Consider the following 14,030-nt stretch of genomic DNA (forward strand, 5'->3'; position numbering starts at 1 on the left):
TAATCCCAGCACTTTGGGAGGCCGAGGTGGGCGGATCACGAGGTCAGGAGATCGAGACCATCCTGGCTAACACGGTGAAACCCCGTCTCTGCTAAAAATACAAAAAATTAGCCAGGCGTGGCGATGGGCGCCTGTAGTCCCAGCTCTTCAGGAGGCTGAGGCAGGAGAATGGCATGAACCCGGGTGGCAGAGCTTGCAGTGAGCTGAGATTGCGCTACTGCACTCCAGCCTGGGCGACAGAGTGAGACTCCATCTCAAAAAAAAAAAAAAAAAAAGAGATGTGTCATTTAATTTCCAAGTGCTCAGAGATTTTCCTGTTATCTTTATGTTACTCATCTCTAGCTCAATTCCATTGTGTTCAGGGAACATACTTTGTATTATTTACATTGTTTTCAATTAGTTAAATTTTATTTTATGGATCGGGATCTTTTATCTATAATATTAGTGTGTGAAAATAGTGTATATCCTGCTTATGTTGGGTGAAGTGTTTTATAAATGTTAATTGGATTTCATTGGTTGATGGTTATTCAGTTCTTCAATAGCCTTGATTATTTTCTGCCTAGATCTTGTATCTATTAGGAGACACCGAAGTCCCTGATAACAATTGTGGATTTTTCCATTTCTCTTTCCAGATCGTTCAGTTTTGGCTTCATGTTGTTTGGTGCGTACACATTTAGATTGTTATATTTTCTTGGTGAAGTAATCCTTTTATCATTATGTAATGCCCCTCTTTATCCTTGGTAACTTTTATTGGTCTAAAGGCTACTTGGTCAGACATTAATACAGACACTCCTGCTTTCTTTCTATCAGCATTTGCAAGTTGTATATTTTCTACCCGTTTGCTTTTTTCGTGTCATAGACTGTTGAATAGCTGTTGAAATGTAGAACCTTACCACCATTTGCGTCCCTTTATCCACCTCCCTTCTTATGACACGTCTAAATATTACCTCTATGTACATTAAGTCCCATATTAGACAGTATTATATTTTTTGCTTTCTACCTTCAAACATGTGTTTGAAATTTTAAGAGAATAAAAATAATCTATTATTTTTAACACAATGCTTACCTTTTCATTGTTTTTTATTCCTGATTTTCCAAGTTTTAATTAATTAATTAATTAATTAATTTTTTGAGACAGAATTTCACTCTTGTTGCCCTGGCTGGAGTGTAATGGCGCAATCTCGGTTCACTGCAACCTCTGCCTCCCAGGTTAAAGCGATTCTTCTGCTTCAGCCTCCTGAGTGTCTGGGATTACAGGCATGCACCACCGTGCCCAGCTAATTTTGTATTTTTAGTAGAGACGGGGTTGCTCCATGTTGGTCAGGCTGGTCTCGAACTCTTGACCTCAGGTCATACTCTTGCCTTGGCCTCCCAAACTGCTGGGATTATAGGCGTGAACCACTGCACCCGACCTATTATTTATTTTCTCTCTGTAGAACTGTCTTTAGCAATTATTTGTTTTATAGCAAGTCTGTTGGCTGAATTTTAAAAAAAGTTTTCTTTCATCTGAGACTATCTTTATTTCACTTTCATTCCTGAAGGATATTTTCCCAGTTATAAGTTATTAGACTCTTATAGAAAAAAAACCTATTAGGATAAAAACTATTCTTTTTTTTCAGTACTTGAAATATATTGTGCCACATTTTTTTCATGTTCATGAATTCTCATCACCAATCTAGAATCATTTGGGTTTTAAAAAATAGTTTTCTCTTTTAATTGCCTTCAAATAACATGATTTTTATCTTTATTTTTTACTAATATCTTAAATTAACATATATTTGACCATTAAAGATTGTATATATTTAAGGTGCATAATTTGATGATTTGATACACATATACATTGTGAAATTAAGCACTTCAAACTAATTAACATATCAATCACCTCAGATAGTTATCGCTTTTTCTGGTGTTGAGAGCACTAAAGATGTGCTTTCTTAGCAAATTTCAAGTATACAATAAACTCTTGTTAATTATAGTTTCATTGCTGTATATTAGATCTGCAGAACTTATCATCTTGCATAACTAAAACTTTGTACCCTTTGACCAATATCTCCTCATTTCCCTCTCCCCCCAGCCTCTGGTAACCATCATTTCTACTCTTTGTGGGTTCTATTATTTTAGATATCAGATAGAAGTGAGATCATACAGTACTTGTCTTTTTGTATCGGCTTTTTAAAGTTAACATGGTGTTGTCTAGGTTCATCCATGTTGTTGGAAATGGTAGAATTTTCTTATTTTTAAGGTGAAATAATATTCCATTATGTGTGTATATCACATTTTCTTTTTCCATTCTTCTATTGATGGACACTTGTGTTTCTATATGTTGGCTATTGTAAATAACGGTAAAAGGAACATGGGAATGCAGTTACTTCTTTGAGATCCTGATTTTATTTCCTTTGGATGTATATTTAGAAGTGGGACTGCTGGATCAGGTGATAGTTTTATTTTTAATTTTTTGAGGAACCTCTCTGCTGTTTTCCATAATGACTATTGTGGTATCATATGAGTTTTAAAACTGTTTTATTCTGTTTCTACTAAGAATGCCACTGGGATTTCGATAGAGATCATGTTAAACCTGTAGGTCACTTTGGATGTATGGACACTTTAACCATATTAATTATTCCAATCCAAGAACACAGGATATCTTTTCAGTTATCTGTATCTTCTTTAATTTCCTTTATCAATGTTTTATGGTTTTCAGTGTACAAGTCTTTCACCTCTTTGGTTAAGTTATTCCTAAATATTTTATTCTCTTTGTTGTTATTGTGAATGAAGTGGTTCTCTTGATTTTCTTTCTGGATAGCTTGTTGTTTGTGAATAGAAACATTACTTTTTTTTCATGTCGAGTTTGTATCCTGCAACTTTAATGAATTGTTTTTTGTTGTTGGTTTTTGAGTCTTTAGGGTTTTGTACATGTATGATCATGCCATCGTTTTAGCATCTTCCTTTCTGATTAAGAGGTCTTTTATTTCTTTTTATTGCCTAAGTGGTCTGGCTAGGACTTCCAATATTATGCTGAAAAGAAGTGGCAAGAGTGGGCATCCTTGTCTTGTACCAGATCTTAGAAAAGAAGCTTTCAACCTTTCCCCATTGATTATGATGTTAGCGGTGGACTTTTTATATACAACCCTTATTGTGTTGAGGAAAGATCCTTTTGTGCCTGTTTTGTTGAGAGGTTTTTTTTTTTTGAGATGGAGTCTTGCTTTGTTGCCCAGGCTGGAGTGTAGTGGCATGATCTTGGCTCACTGCAACCTCCGCCTCCTAGGTTCAAGCGATTCTCCTGCCTCAGCCTCCCGAGTAGCTGGGACTACAGGCACACACCACCACGCCCAGCTAAGTTTTGTATTTTTAATAGAGACAGGGTTTCACTATGTTGGCCCGGCTGGTCTCGATCTCTTGACCTTGTGATCCGCCTGCCTCGGCCTCCAAAGTGCTGGGATTACAGATGTGAGTCACTATGCCTGACTGAGAGTTTTAATTATAAGTTGAGGTTAAATTTTGATCAAATGCTTTTTCTGCATGGTTTGAAATGATCATGTAGTTTTTTTCTTTCATGCTGTTAATGTATCACATTGGTTAATTTGTGTTTGTTGAATAATCCTTGCCTTTCTGAAATAAATCCCACTTGGTCATGGTATAGAGATTTTCTAATGTACTGCTGAATTTGGTTTGTTAGCATTTTAACAAGATTTTTGGTAGCTGTGTTCATCAAGGCAATTGCCCTGCAGCTTTCTTTTCTTGTTGTGTCTTTACCTGGCTTTGATATCAGGGTAATACCAGCCTCATAAAATGAGTTTGAAAGTGCTCCCTCTTCTTTTATTCTTTAAATCCAGACACACTTGAATCATGTTCTCTTGAAAATAATGCTTTATTTATCTCTGGTTGCTTTAAAAATTGTTTCTTTGTCTTATGTTTTCAAAAATTTATTATTATGTATTGGGGTGTGGATTTCTTTGGATTTATTCTAGTTGGAATTCTCTAAACTTCTCGAATTTGTAGGTTAAGTTGTAACTTGTAACCAAGTTTTGGAATTTTTCAGGCACTACTTTTTCAAATACGTTTTCACCCTCACATTCGTTCTCCTCTTCTTCTGAAACTCCTACAACATGAATGTCAGATCTTCTGCTATTGCCACACAACTCTCTGAGGCTCGGTTCAGGTTTTCAGTCTACTTTTTCTCTTTTGTTCAGGTTGGTTCACTTCTGTGTATCTTTTCTACTTTACTAATTCTTCCCTCTGTCATCTTCATTTTACACATGAGCCCATCCAGTGAGTTTGAAAATTTTGGTTAGTGTGTTTTCAGTTTTACAATTTCCATTTGGTTCTGCCTTATATTTTGTATTTGCTGAGATTTTCTATTTTTCCATTTGTTTGAAAGGTGTAATTCCTAGTTGGAGCATTTTTACAATCACTATTTTAAAATACTTGCCAGATAATTTCAACATGTGTGCTATCTTGCTGTTTGTGTCTATTGATTGTTTTTTTCTTATTCAAGTTGAGGTTTTTGATATGACAGGTACATTTGGATTGTATCCTGGACATTTTGAATATTATGCCATGCAGTCTTGGTTCCTATTTAAGTTTTCCATTTTATCAGGGAGTCAACCCATTTAACTTTAGAATGCATATCCTGGCTTAATTCTGTGAACTGTGGCTCCAATGTCAATAGTTTCAAGTGTTCACAGCAGTGTTGTGGATGACCCAGAGTTAATCTGGAACCTGGGCAACATTCCACACCATAGTTCAGTTCTCAAAGTCATTTCACACACGGACTACTTGGGGGTATTCCCAGAGCTTTATACCTAGACTAAAAGATACCTTTCTTGGCTGAGTGCGGTGGTTCACCTCTGTAATCCCAGCACTGTGGGAGGCGGAGGCGGGCAGATCACGAGGTCAGGAGATCCCAACCATCCTGGCTAACACGGTGAAACCCCGTCTCTACTGAAAATACAAAAAGTTAGCCGGGTGTGGTGGCAGGTGCCTGTAGTCCCAGCTACTCAGGAGGCTGAGGCAGGAGAATTGCTTGAACCCGGGAGGCGGAGGTTGCAGTGAACTGAGATGGCACCACTGCACTCCAGCCTGGACTACAGAGGGAGATTTCATCTCAAAAAAAAAAAAAAAAAAAAACCAAAAACCAGGCACGGTGGCTCACGCCTGTAATCCCAGCACTTTGGGAGGCCAAGGCAGGCGGATTACAAGGTGAGGAGATTGAGACCATCCTGGCTAACACAGTGAAATCCCATCTCTCCTAAAAATACAAAAAAAATTAGCCAGGCGAGGTGGCGGGCGCCTGTAGTCCCTGGGAGACTGAGGCAGGAGAATGGCGTGAACCTAGAGGTGGAGCTTGCGGTGAGCCGCGATCGCGCCACTGCACGCCAGCCTGGACGACAGAGCCAGACTCCGTCTCAAAAAAACAAAACAAAACAACAACAACAAAAATACCTTTCTTTAGCCTCCTCTTCTCTGTAACTTCCCCTTCCCACTGTCCCACACCTTTGCTGCTGTTCACCTCCTGCGGGCCAGGGATATTGGACAGCGTTCCCCCGAACAGTCTTTGTGGCCACTGTGTCTGGTGGGAGGGGTTGAGAGGCACTGCCTTGGCGTGCTCCCTTGGCTAGGAAGGAGGGTGTTCGCACAGCTCCACTCCACTGCCTCTGTGGCTGATGCATCAAGTGTGTGTAGGGGACACAACCTGCCTTTGCTGATGTTCGCTCCCTGTAGGGTGGGAATGGTCACCAGAACTGTCTTCCACTGTCTCTACTGCACCCAGTGGTGAAGAGGAGGGAGGCTACTATTGCTTGCATTTGTGCAGGGGCTGGGGCAGGGGAGTGGTTGACAACCCAAAGAGTCTCTGCAGATACGGTGTAGGTGGGGAAAGGCACAGCCTCTTTCACGGTTTTGCCTTGAGTAAGCCTGTGTGGTTTCATCCTGTGGGGCTGTTCTCTGTAAAGTTTTGGCTAGAGATAGTGGGTTTTCCTTGGGTTTTCTCTACCTTTTTGACAGTGCCTATTGGGGATTCTGGATTGCAGGCGGATATAGGAACCAGGGCAAGAGATACAGGAAGCCGAAAATCCCCAAAGAGCTACCATCAGGTTCTACGTGGAGTCCTGAAGTCCCCAGTCAGTCTCTTTTCTCCGCCTTTCAGGGACTTCTAATGGTTGCGTTATGCATTTCATCTAGATCTTCAGCTATAATTAGCAGGAGGGATAGGGCGGAATGTGCTTATTTCCTCTTGCCTGGAACCAAAAACTCTCCCCTTTTGCTTTTATTGATAAAATATTAACTCATTTAGACCGCCACTTTGAGCCCAGAACTATACCACTTTCCCTGATGTTCCTTCTCTTTAACTCTTACAGTCTTTTACTATGCGTCATGTAATTTAGGACATAATTATATACCATAATTGTATACCAACTTGTAATTCTTGCTGATTCATTCATGTTTATTATTCGTATCTCTTTAACTAAATCTTAAGCCCCACGTGGAAATACATGAGATGTCTTCTCTAGCCCCGTAGTGCTTGTCACAGTTCTGGGCTCAAGGTTGGCACTTACTGTTTCTTGGCTGAATTAATTAGAACTCTAGTACCAATGTGCTTCCGAAGCCAGACTGACCTGCTTTCAAACCCTATCTCTACATAACAGTAGTTGTAGTATCTTAAATAAGTTACTTAATCTCTTTGAGCTCTGGATTCCTCATTTGTAAAATGGTTTTCATAATACCTTTATCACAGAAGGTAATGTTGTCAGAATTATAAGTCAAAATACGCCTTAAGTATACACTGCAGTGAAACAGTTGCTCACCGTTTTTTCCTTTTTCTTCCCTCCTCATTAGCTTTGTGAGAACCTATCCTCACTTCATAAGAATAATAGGAGTTAAAAGACAAAAAGGGAAGTTGTGGCAGATTCCAAAGATGCCTTTTTTTTCCTACTTTTGTTGGGCTGATTTGGATCCAGAACATTGCACACTCCTAACTTGTGCCACAGCAAGAATGAGCTCTTTTCTCTCTGCTCCTCCTTGAACCTCTTTCAATATTGAAGTGCCAACATTCGAACCTTCAGAAGGCTCCATGCAGCAGCTGGCTCAAACATAGCAGCTCAGGGCACCCACCTTTTAGAACACTCAGGCTGTCTCTCCCTCAAGAACTCCACAACAATGATCTTGGCTGATTCTGTAAGCTGAAGAGGCTCCAAAAATGAAAGTAGCCAGATTCTGAGGATAAGGCAGAAATTGTGGGGGGGGGGGGGGGGCGGGGGGAAAGTCCAGGACTGTGAACAGTGCAAGCTGCTGACATTTGCTGCCTGGTCATCTTGGGAGTCCTGTGTGTTTCTCCTGGGGACTAGCAGTTGGTAAATGTGACTCCATCACCTTCCAAGCAGCCTGTGTCCTCAGAGGGCACGGTGCTTTTATGCTGGCAAAGCTGTGTGGGGAAAGGGAGAGGGTGGCAGGGTCTAAGAGGAGCACTGTGACTTCATGTCACCTGAGAAATGTTTGAGGCAGGGGGACACAAAAGGAGGAAAGGAAAACTTGCCAAGGGAGGACATTTAATATAACTGGTTGATGAATTTTGTTGAGAATATCCAGAGAGGGGTCCTTGGGAGGTGATGCTAATCTGGAAAGATTTTGAAGAAACTGTGAGGACTTGGGGGTGGTGGGGATGGAGACTCTCTTTTAAGGAGGAGGGCTTCAGATTGTTAAAAAGAAAATCAAAGGGGTATACTTGCATAGTGGTGGGGGAGACAGAGTGAAGGTGCAGTTAATCATCAGATAAACCTGGAGGTGTAAAATGAAAAGTGAGCCTGGCTTGAGAGTCAAGACTCCATGAGTGCCTCTTAGAAGGACAGTCGGTGCCCTCTGTTGATGCAGACAAGGCCAGCAGGTGTGCCATCTTCCCCCATTAGGAAGGAAGCCGTAGGCTTTCATTTGGTACCAGCTTGAAACCTGTGGAAGGCAAGGCCAGAACAAACATGGTACCTTTCCAGCTGGGAGTCTTTGAGTAACACTTGACGTGGATCTGGAGAGGCAGAGTACTCCTTGGAGCGTGAGAAAAGAGGTCCTGGATGACACCTCTGCCTCACCCATCTCTTTCCCCGAGCGGTTCAGTTCTGGCCCCAAATTTGCATAACCAGCTCAGAAGAAATGTCTTTAGGCCGGGCGTGGTGGCTCACGCCTGTAATTCCAACACTCTGGGAGGCCAAGACGGGCGGATCACGAGGTCAGGAGATCAAGACCATCCTGGTTAACACGGTGAAACCCCGTCTCTACTAAAAATACAAAAAAATTAGCCAGGCATAATGGTGCGTGCCTGTAGTCCCAGCTACTCGGGAGTCTGAGGCAGGAGAATGGTGTGAACCCAGGAGGCGGAGCTTGCAGTGAGCCGAGATCGCACCACTGCACTGCAGCCTGGGCAACAGAGTGAGACTCCATCTCAGAAAAAAAGAAAAAAAAAGAAATGTCTTTCAAAGACATTTGAACACTGGGATGGCTTCCCAGTGTTTTCTTCTCAAGTCACATATCTGGGGGAAGTTCTGGCCAACGCCATCTCTTCTACCCCTTACACTTCCAGAGGTGCCTCGCTTCCCAGAGTGGTGTTTATGTCTGGGTTTTATCAGGGTCCTGTCCACATCCCTGGCTGGCCCCTCCCTTGGTCTGGCTCTGCCGGCATGGAGGTAAGAGTCCATCAGATGGCAGGTGATGGCAGGTGAAGAGGGGAGATAGCATTGGACAGGGTGAATGCTTCAGGCAAATGGCCCTGGGCTGAGCATGCTGAGGCCTACCTCTCCTCCCCAGGCCTTTAGCCCTCCGTGTCCCTCCATTCTGGAAAGCGCCATGTATGTAAGTCCCACTCTCAGAACTCAATGTGCTTTCACATGAGTGCACAAGTGCGCAAACACTTTAGAAGCTCGTGGAGATGTGACTGGAGAAATGCTCAGCAAACCTTGATGGCCTTGAAGAAGGTGTTGAGGGGCAGATTCGGTGCACCAGTGTGAAGGAAGAAGAGGTGGGTCTGCCTGAGGTGGGCAGCACAGGCAGCCGGACCAGTGTGCATCTGGCGTCTGGGGCCCAGGAGTCCACCACAGTCCCGCAGCCTCCACTGAGTCAACTTCTGGATAACACTCACCTCTCCAACTTTGCCTCTTTTCTTTCCTATAAAATTAGGATATTAACTTTAGAAATTAAGATGCAGGTGGTTTAAAAATATACAAATTTTGGCATGGGTATGTAATAATTATACTCCCTTGTACCTGAAATGTCCCTAAAATGAAAGAGATCCCCTCCCACTTCTCCCAATTATTGCTAAGGCTCGTGGCTATAGGTGAGTGAGTCTGAAGGGCTAGAGCCTACGTAGCAGAAAGTAGTGAAGGACCAGAGTAACCGCGAGGGAAGGAAGTGAACACGTGGACACATGGGATCTGTGGGCTGGAGCGTTTCTGTTCAGCTTTACGAACTGGTCCTTAAGGTAGATGTTTAGATTTCCAAATGGTTTGTTGCCATTTCTTTCCATTCAATGATTTTTTTTTTTCCTGGAGAAAAAGATAGTTCTTTCTCTCGGGGAAATGCCTCATGCACACACTTACAGGCAAACACACGCACACACATGTGCACACACATGCTCACACACATGCACACAAACACATACACACACTACAGAAAATTTAAAGCAATGGTTCCTGTAGCTGCTACAACCTTCACATTTACAACCAGCTCACACGTGTGTTATCATTGATGAGGAGCAAACACTCTGCTTACTCACGTCCCTGTGCAAGTGTGCAGTGTGTGTGCTTTATTTATAACTGCTGGGGGAATTCCCGATTTGTTATTTGTAGGCATGTATGATTCTAGTGCAACACTAAAGTGATGTAATTTTCTTTGCTTAATTTCCCCAGTGTGCTTGTAATTATTGATTTACCAAATGAAAGAATTCTCATTTCAGCAGGCAGTCATTACTTCAGCCACTCCCGTCTTGGCTGTCTACCTAGATGGAGGAACCTGCCAAGCTTTGTGCTATCCTGCGTAGCATCAAAGGCCCATTGAACTTCTTGGGGCCATGTTACTTCCCTCCCAGGCACTGTCCCTAGGAGGAGCAGTGTTTGCTTAGGGCCTATGGGCTGATGATGGCATATATAGCACATTATCTATTTGTTTACTTTCTGCAGTATTTCCATTAATCTTCAATTTCTACTAAAGCTGTACACTACCTAACGCTGTCAATGCCGGTGTTTAAAATAAGCTAGTGTGATCCCTAGGCACGAGGTGAGCCCCTTGCTGCTACACCACACCATAATCAGTGTTCCTTCATGCCAGCAGTTCTCAAACTCTGGTCCCTGGTCCAACCGCTTCAGCTACATCCAGGGATGACATGCAAATTGTCAGGTCAAGCTCAGACTTACTGAGTTTGGGACTCAGTGATCTGTGTTTGAACAGGCAGCCCTGAGCAGCTGCCAGCGTGTTGGCTCTGAACCTGAACGGGGAGCCTGAAGAACTCTGGTGTAAGATGCTCAACTGCGAAGGCCTGCAAACCTCCCTAGGCTCCTTCTTTCCTCCCAGGCAGGGTTCTGATACTTGCTCAGGTCTGAGAGGGGCTGCCCTGGGAGCACCTTCCTCTTAGTGAATGCCACTTCTTCTCTGCTTACTTCTTTCTTTCTTTCTTTTCATCCAGCCAGCTGTTTCAGCCCTCTAGCACCTCTGGGCAGCCTGCCCTGTGACCCATACATGGAATTCCCTGAGGCCACGCCCAGCCTGTTCCACAAGAATGTCCCAGTTTGACTTTTATGTTCCACTGCACTTTGTGATTTATTTCATGGGGGCAACCTTGCCTGTCCCAGAGAACGTAGGCAGGCCTTGTGACCTTTCCACCCACTCTTGCCTTGGCTTGGCAATTGGGATGTCCTTTCTGAGACAAGAATAAACTCCAGGACCTGGACGTGGGGTCAGACCCTCTGCCTACTGCAGCTGGGCACACTGAGGGGAGGCAGTGGGAGTGGAAAAGGCACCATCAGTCTCTCTTTTTTGTACAACCCATGTTTCACCAGTGGCCAAAGCTGTCTGCTACAGGCGGGCAGCACAGGGGGCTCCCAGGGAGTTACACTTGAGATAGAGGGATCTTAATCTGTCTTTGCATCCTCCAGGCCTGGCAGGTGCTTAAAGTGCTGCCACTAACTACTTGCAACCCTGGGTGAGTTACTTAACCCTTAGGTCCTTTCTTCTGTGAGCTCCATGGAAACCTCTGGAAGGGGGCTCAGAGGCCCCTGCTTGGAGTCCCTTGGAGGCCACCACACACCCAGGCCTGGTTCTCCTGCTGTTCACCTCACGTGGCCTGGGATTTTCAGGGCCCATGACCTGCTCCGGCAGGTTCTTCTAGGCAGAACTGACAAAATGCCTGACCACTACTTAAACTTTGAATTCTGCTCCAAGTCTCGAAAATCATGCCCTCAGGACCCAGCATCCCCTCTGCTGGTTGAACGTGGGGCATTTCCTCCCAAGCGTAGCAGGAGCTTGCCTTTCTCCCAACCCTGCTACTGCTTCAACACGGCTCTCTCGTCTCATCCAGGCTTCCCTGGGTGGGAATCAGACTCCCCTCCAGGGTGTTCCCCAAGCCTCTCATGCTCATGCTTCCCCTGGCTGAAGCCCCTCAGGAGACAGGAGTGAAAGAGACAGGGCCCACCTCTCCCCCAAGCTCTCTCCAAAACCCTTCCCCTAAAATCTTTTCTCCAGTGCTCCTCCCTTGCTGAAGTAGAGGGGCTCAGGACTTGTCAAACTGGCTGGCTCTGAGCCATCTCTTTTGAAGATCTGAATTTGTAATTTTGTTTCTATTGTGTCTTGGTGCTTAGGTTTTAACCTCCTGTCATAGCAGTCTGAGATTTGCAGATTGCCTTTTCCATGATGACACCTGTAAGTTTACCTATGGGCAGGCTGTATTTTCCAAAGACAGCTACATCCTCATCACACCTGCTCTTCTGCAAGGTGACCTTGCCATTCCCCCATGCTGAGCAGTATCTGTGTTTCCTGTGCTCAAATCCAGGCAGGCAAGAGAATCCCTGTGATTTTTGAGGTTAGGTCATGAAAGGTGGTACAGCCTCCACCTGGTTCTCTTGAAGCTCCGACTGACGTGTAAGAAATCCAAGGCTGCCATGTTGTGAGGAAGCCCAAGCCACATGGAGAAACCACATGTGCTCGAGATTCCTGACCCTAGCCATGGAGTCACCCCCAGCTTTCTGGTTCTTCCAGTTGAAGCCCCCAAAATGATTGACAGAGTCACCTTAATCGTGTTCTTTCTAAAGTGCCCACAGAATCCATGAGTATGGTAAAAATAAATTTCAAAGACACTAAGTTTTGTGAGACTTTCTTACACTGATATAGAGAATTGACATACTTATCATCTGTATGGCAATGTCCCTGACTGTCCCTTTTGAGCTCAGATTCCTCGGAGGTCTGGGGCCTAGGTCCATGGGGATCCACCTCAAGATTTCTAAGTTTTAACAATTCCACTTTTTTTCTTTTATTTCCCTAGCCCTAGGAGTGGTAGCTGCTTTTTGCAAATGCAATATTTGTGGTACTTCAGAATTCTTTTATTGCCATTTCAGTCACCTAGTTAATAATGTTTTACTTATTTGCCAGTTCTTTGTATGAAATTCTATTTAAGTAGCTATTACAGTTTCTGTCTCCTGACTGGACTTTGGCTGATATTAAAAATAGATACCATTTGTTATTCTGGGTAAAGACTATCAGTATTATTAATTTCATTAATTAAAAAAACTCAGACATTAGAGAAGTTGTAAATACAATGCAAATACATTATTTTATTTTGTATTTTGCTCATTTGATGTATTAAGTATTTTGCTCATTTGATGCCCCCATGACAGCTGAACCCTTCAGTATGTATTTCCTACAAACAAAGACATTTTCCTGCATAATCACAATACATCCATCAGAATCAGGAAATTAATATTGATTTCCTACAAGCTTATAATCCACAGACCCATTCACATTTCATCAGTTGTGCAAATAATGTCTCTTATAGCAAAAGAATCCAAGCCAGGGCATGTGTCACATGACTCATAGCTTTGGTTAATCTGGAACAATTCCCCTTTCCTTGTCTTTCTTTGATTTTCATGACCTTGACACTTCTGAAGATTACACACAAGTTATTTTCAGAATGTCCTTCAGTTTGGATTTGCCTGATTTTTTTTTTTTTTTTTTTTTTTTTGTAATCTGATTCAGGTTCTGCATTTTGGGCAAGAATACCACAGAAGTGATGCCATGTCCTCATAATGCACTAGCAGGTGCCACCTGAGCTTGATTTGCCCCGTTACTTACAATGTTCACTTTGATCTCTTGATTAGCTGGTGTCTGCCAGCCTCCTTCACTATCAAGGTACTCTTTTTTATTTTGTAATTAATAAGCATTTTGGGGGGATCTACTTTGGAACTATGGAAGTCTCTTCAATTTTTAATTTATTTACTTATTTATTTCTATCACTATGGACTTGTGCTTTCCTCTTTTACTCAATGGGGTATAATCTTATTTTCAGCATGTATTTTGATGACCAAATTGTTTCAGATTTGATCAATGGGAGCCCCTTTAAGCTGGCCTCTGCGGCCTTTTGTTAAGCTTTCAGTAGCTGTGATTGCTTTATTCTTTCCTGATAGCACAAGACATTCCAGGCTCTTATTACTCTTTCCCTGCCCTAGCACTAGAATCAGCCATCTCTCGAAGGAGCCAAGTCTTCTTTTAGTGGAGAATGGTATTTATTTATTTGTTTGTTTGTTTTTATTTCTTTTTTGAGATGGAGTCTCGCTCTGTCGCCCAGGCTGGAGTGCAGTGGCTGGATCTCAGCTCACTGCAAGCTCTGCCTCCCGGGTTTATGCCATTCTCCTGCCTCAGCCTCCCAAGTAGCTGGGACTACAGGCGCCCGCCACCTCGCCCGGCTAGTTTTCTGTATTTTTTAGTAGAGACGGAGTTTCACCGTGTTAGCCAGGATGGTCTCGATCTCCTGACCTCGTGATCTGCCCGTCTCGGCCTCCCAAAGA

The 14,030-nt window shown here is 43.3% G+C and overlaps 1 long non-coding RNA gene across 1 annotated transcript in view; it reads left to right on the plus strand.

Moving 5' to 3' along the window:
* LOC105498831 (uncharacterized) overlaps nt 1–13,369 on the plus strand; it is a 46,482-nt gene extending 33,113 nt beyond the window's left edge. Inside the window, exon 3 of the long non-coding RNA XR_011613023.1 lies at nt 13,222–13,369. This is a non-coding gene — a long non-coding RNA (uncharacterized lncRNA). The remainder of the gene's footprint in view (nt 1–13,221) is intronic.
* Nucleotides 13,370–14,030: the final 661 nt, after the last annotated feature.

The sequence above is a fragment of the Macaca nemestrina genome, chromosome 14, assembly GCF_043159975.1.
Source record: "Macaca nemestrina isolate mMacNem1 chromosome 14, mMacNem.hap1, whole genome shotgun sequence".
NCBI classification, from domain to species: Eukaryota; Metazoa; Chordata; class Mammalia; order Primates; family Cercopithecidae; genus Macaca; species Macaca nemestrina.